The following is a 6,053-nucleotide window of genomic DNA, read 5'->3' as shown; positions in this document are numbered from 1 at the left end:
AATGGTTTCTTTGCAACTGAGCTAAACACTATTTTAAAATAAATGAAGTTAAGGTCAAAGGAAAGGTCAAGGTCAAAAAATGTTGATGCAGTTAAAAAGCTTACATCAGTATGTATTAGCATATTGAAGTTTGATAAAAATATTATGAATGGTTTCTTTAAAACTGAGTTAAACACTAATATCAGAAAAGTGAGGTCAAGGTCAAAAGGAAAGGTGAAGGTCAAATATGTTGATGCAGTTGAATACCTCTCATCAGTATGTATCAACATATGAAGTTTGATTACACTATCTTGAATGGTATCTTTAAAACTGAGCTAAATACTAATTTCAGAAAAGTAAGGTCAAGGTCAAAGGAAAGGTCAAAGTCAAAAAATGTTGATGCAGTTCATAGCTCTCATCAATATCTATCAGCATATGAAGTTTGGTGAAAATATCTTTGATAGTTTCTTTGAAACTGAACTTAAAACTGAACTAAATGCAAAGCGCGATGAAAGGACAGACGGAAGGATGGAAGTACGGAAGACGGACATGACAAACACTATATGCTCCGGCCATATGGCGGGGTATAAAAACACCACCACTCATATCTCAAACGAAGAATTGGCTATACTGCTTAAAATGTAACGGAGGACAGACAGAGCTTGATGTAACAATAGACCTGAATGTTCTTTAGAAAGTGAGGGTATACAACATTATAAAAATTTATTATACCTGCACCTTCGAATTCTGAAGACCGTCACGGTAGTTCAATCGGCAGAACGCTCGCTCTATGATCAGATCAGAAGGTCGCGGGTTCAAACCCCGGCCTCGAATGACCTAAGTCGATAAAAAATAGGAAGCAACTGTTCCTTTGCCAAGCTCTTGGCAGTTTGAAGTGAAAGTATCGGATCTTTCGGACGAGACCTTAAAAACCGAGGCCCCTTGTCATTACAGGCGTTGGCACGATAAAGACCCCCCCACTGCTTAATGGCCTGAGTGCCGAGTAAAGGTCTAAATTTGAAGTCTTCACAGGTATATGATGACGTCTCTTTATAAGTAAAAATTCTCAAACGGGACGTAAAACAACATATAATCAATCAATCAATCAAATTCTGAAGAAAATTCAGTTACATTAATGTTGTTATCTTTATCTGTTCGTCCGTCTGACACACAGCTTCCTCAAACTTCTCTTACAAATCAAATTGTAGCAAAATAATCTACTGGAATATGATACGTGGTGTTATTTACATGTGCAAGAAGGTTTTAAATTTATCATTTTCATCCTGAGGGCTAAATAGGGGTCTACAAATGACGTTTTTCTAAGACATCTTCCTCAGACTTTTTACATTTTACGCACAGTACCCAATTCATCATTTGGAATATGATGGTATCTTGTAGATATGCAGTAGAGTACAGTACCCAATTCAACGTTTGGAATATGATTGATAGTATCTTGTAGATACAATGTTTTCAGTACTGTTTTAAAATTTCCATTTTCTCCCTGAGGGCTAATTGGGGTCGAAGAACAAATGTTTTCTTGAAAATCTTCTTTCCCAAACCCCTCTTACATTTTACTCAGTAGCCAATTCACCTTTTTGAAAACGAAAGGAGGTGTCCTGCAGATAAGCAATAAGGTTTCAGAATTTGCATTTTCACCTGGGGGAGGATATTTTTCTATGAAAACCTGATTCCCAGATTGAGTTGTTACACCTAATGCAGTAGCCAATACAGATTTTGGAATATACTGTAACTTGTGGTGTCCTTTAGATGCGCATTAAGGTTTTGAAATTTTCATTTTCACACTAGGAGTCAATAAGGGGTAGAAAAATCGCTTTTTTCGGCAAAATTGTTTCCCCAGACTGCTTTAAATTTAAATTTTACACTGCAGCCTTACCATCTTTTGGACTATGAATGGTGTTTGGGGATTTTCATTTTCATCAAGGGCCAATTCGGGATTGAAAAACGATGGTTTTCTGTTGAAAAATATTTGGTTTCCAGAATTCCTTGTAAATTTTATGAAGTAGTAGTAGTAGTAGTAGTAAATTTTATTTATAGTCGGAATATATACATTTAACAAAAAACATGAGCTTTAAGGCTCTTTTACCGACTAGTAACATAGAAACACATTTAGCACAAATAAAATGTACATATACATATAAGAGAAAACATGCTTAAATTTGACATAGACAGAAGCACATAAAACACAAGAATGGAACTCAAGACACTGGTAAACACACATAAAAAGGACATAAAAGACACAACATAAGAAAGCACACAAACACACACATATATAACAAAGATCATGCACACACATATATAAGAAAGAAAGAAAAAAAAAAAAAAGAGGGGTTAAGATAGCACTAATATAGTAAAATCATAACTTAAAACCAACAAACAGTAAGCTACAAAGGGGGAGACATCAGGTATGAGGCTTAAAAGTCTGGAGTCTGCAAGAACTACATTTACAATTTATTTCTCCACACCAAGATGAAATGTAGTTTGAAAACTGATTATAGGAGGAGAATTTCCTGACTTCATTTGGCAGGGAGTTCCAGAGCTTTGCTGCCTCATACCTGAATGATTTCATTCCATACCTTGTTGTTCTTGGTCTTGGGACCTCTGCAGTATTTGTATATCTAAAATTGTATGAATTATTTTTATAAACAACTAGGTTTTGCAAAAAGACAGGACTTAAACCTTGGATAATTTTAAAAGTTTCTAGAGCAATGGCTCGCATTCTTCTAGTTTTCAGGGATGGTAGTTTAGATTTATTTAATAAACTTTCATATGAGCTTTTATAATCTTCATAGATAAATCTTAAAGCCCTTTCCTGAATTTTTTCTATTTTACGAGTGTTTTGCTCTGTACAGAAGTGCCATGTTAAAGGACAATAACTGAAGTTGGACATTATGAAAGAATGATATATTGTAAGTTTACCTAACTTAGTTAAATGCTTTCCTATTCGTTTAAGAACATTTAATTGCCTTGCTGCCTTTTTACACATATTTGTGATATGTGTATCGAATGACAACCTGAAGTCAATGGTGATGCCTAGAAGCTTAACCTCATCATCACAGGACTAGTAGTAGAAAAATCATATTTTGGAATAGGATTGGTGATGTCCTGTAGATGAGTGACAGGATTTCAGAATTTCGTTATCACCCTAAGGGCGAATTGGGTGTCGAAAAGGACGTTTTTCTACAAAACTTTGTTCTTGGAACTCCTCTTACTTTTTCTGACAGCAAATCTCTTTTGGTATATGACTGATTGTGTCGTATAGATAAGGAATATGGTTATCGGAATTTTTATTTCACCCTATAAGGTCAAGTGGGGTCGAAAAATTATGTCTTTTCAAGTATATGTTTAGTATTTACACACATAGCTTAATTAAAAACCAAACCGAGAAATGAGGGACAATACACTTTATTTGACGCTTCGGTGCATTAATATGACCTTTTTGCGTTGTAATTGCGTCTTGAATATTATGACATAAATAACTTTTTTGAATTTTTTTTCTCTAATATTTTTCATCCAAATAGATCTTGGGCCCAAATACAGTCTTATTCTATCTTGAGTAGACACATTAAAATTTTGACAAAGAAGTTTCAAATTACTCAGCATACATGTAATCAATTATTTGACCTTTCTGTAAATACTTCGAAAGAGAAATTAAAAAAAAAACTCTCATCACAAAATGTAGTTCCTCACTAAATGCTTTTTATACGGAATTTAATCATGTTTTTATTTATTGATTATATAGAATCCAAATTTATTATAAGAACTAAAATATATGCAGAATTTTAGGAATAGAGGTCCAAACAAAAATCTTCTCAAAAGATCATGATCGAATCTACTTTAAAAACTTCATAAAAGTAAAGTCTCATGCTGTGGCCTCCAGTTCGACATTTAGATATATCGACGGCGTTTTAAGAATTAACAATATTTATTTTCATTCCTACGTTGATTCGTTACATCCCTTTGAAATATCGAAATAAAACACACCGCGGAGTCTGACACACCTGTTTCATGTTTTGATATTTTACTACAGAAAGACATTGATAGCAAAATAACAACTCAACTTTATGATAAACGTGATGACTTCAAATTTTCTGTCAACTTTCCTTATTTAAGTAAGAAAACACCATTATCACATGCATCTGGAGTTGATGTCTCCTATTTGATTCGTTATGTTCTACGAACAAGATATTGACAAATAATTTGATGATACGAGGATATCAACAGTCTCGTTTAAACTCAACATTTTGCACATTCTATAGTCCTAAATAATTCTGGCCCTAAGGCACAGTTTGTTATTTAATGAAAGTATATTTCATCTTTGAAAATCTTTTCCATCTAGCAAGCAAAATTTATGTTTGCATGATTATAATAAACATCAGTCACCTACCAAAATTGTGAAGTTTATGGTCCTGATCCTATGGTTCAGGCTTATGGATGAGGCTAAGGTAATATATTGAAAAAAATCTTTTCGTCTGTAAAAATCTTCTTTGGCAAACTGTGGGCATACTAAATGTAATATCGGGAGTGCATGACCTTTTACGAAAATTGTGAAATTAATGTACACTTGATTCAGTGTTATGACTCAAACACCCCCCCCCCCCCTTTACTTATATATTCGTATAATTCATAAAATCTGACATTTGCTTAGTACTTTCCTGAAATTTTACACATTATTTTTGTATTTATTCATACTGATTTTTTTTAACTTATAGGGACGTTGTCCTAACTACGCAGCGTTTTCCGGAATAACCACTGATGCAATTTTCAAGGAAACAATGCAAAAACTACATTAACGAAATTTTTGTTATTCGAGCACGTGTATTTTCCCCTCACCTGAACACTCAATTTGTAGTCCTATTCAGACTAATATGATTTTACGACAAAATTCACTTACAGGTAATTATTTCTCTAATCTCTATATACGAGCGCAGTCACTACCTGCCGAATTTGAGATTAAAATTTTCAGTAACAAAGATCGCCAAGTCCCACAGGGACTGCCATAAAAGATTTATTTTTTTACTGCTAATATCTTCATTTAGTTAAGGACGTCAGCGCGCAGTGTCCCTATAGTTGTTCTCATTATTCCCTAGTAATGAGACTCGGATTTTGTGTTTGTAAATTTATCCTTGGTCCCTAATCTAATACACAAGTCATATTATTTTAATGATTTTCCGATTCAAGATCACGATACATGAACATCCGCGTAAGATAAATGGTTGGTCTCCCTATAACCCTCCAACTCCCTCGTGGATAAATCCCGGCAAATGGTGTACATATTAATTTATTAATGTAAAGATGGCAAATTACATTATGCTTCGTTAATTTGAATAAAAAAATTCTAAAGCCTATTAATCTATGCTCTTGTGCAACGTGATAAAACTTTGTCCAGGATAAATAGAGATCGGGAGCGAGCCATTCCCTACAGAGTGGAGAGATATTAGTGAGACACCCGGGAAAAAAAGATCAAGAGTATAGATCTGTAGTTTATAATGCAAAACAAGAATTTAATCAGGGGCCTTAATTCCAGGTGAGGCGACATTAAACTCGACACAATGTGGATTTTAGATACTATCAGGTTTTTCTTAATTGCAAAAGATAATCTGGGTATGAAGTCATCCAAAAGAATTTAATACAGAAAATGCGATATTTGTTTTTTTTTATTCTCGTTTAAAGAACAAACAAGAGAATAATATAGCACTCGGAAAACTTAATATCATTATTGATTAAATTTTAGGTTATTTCGTACATGACTCAAAAGAATTGAAAAATATTTATAGCTTATATATTTCCTAAAAATCTCCTTTTGCAGATAGTAGTTATTCTTATTGCAGAGTGAATCTGCAAGGAGCGCAAAGTAAGATAATGCAATTTAAAATATGTAAATTAAAAATAGATAAATGAAAGTCCCTAATTATTATTTGTTTTTTTAAAAATATCTGAACTTGATGCTGAAATAAGGATTCACAGATGTAACCACACTCAGATGTTTGATAGGTCATGTAGACACGTGGTATTGAAGAGGGGGTGACAAGATACCTGCCAAAATAATTGTCAAG

This window comes from Saccostrea echinata, unplaced genomic scaffold, assembly GCF_033153115.1.
Source record: "Saccostrea echinata isolate AGI-Se365-2 ecotype Australia unplaced genomic scaffold, CSIRO_AGI_Sech_v1 ptg000086l, whole genome shotgun sequence".
NCBI lineage: Eukaryota > Metazoa > Mollusca > Bivalvia > Ostreida > Ostreidae > Saccostrea > Saccostrea echinata.
The sequence above is the reverse complement of the archived record's forward strand: the minus strand, read 5'-3'. Positions refer to the sequence as shown.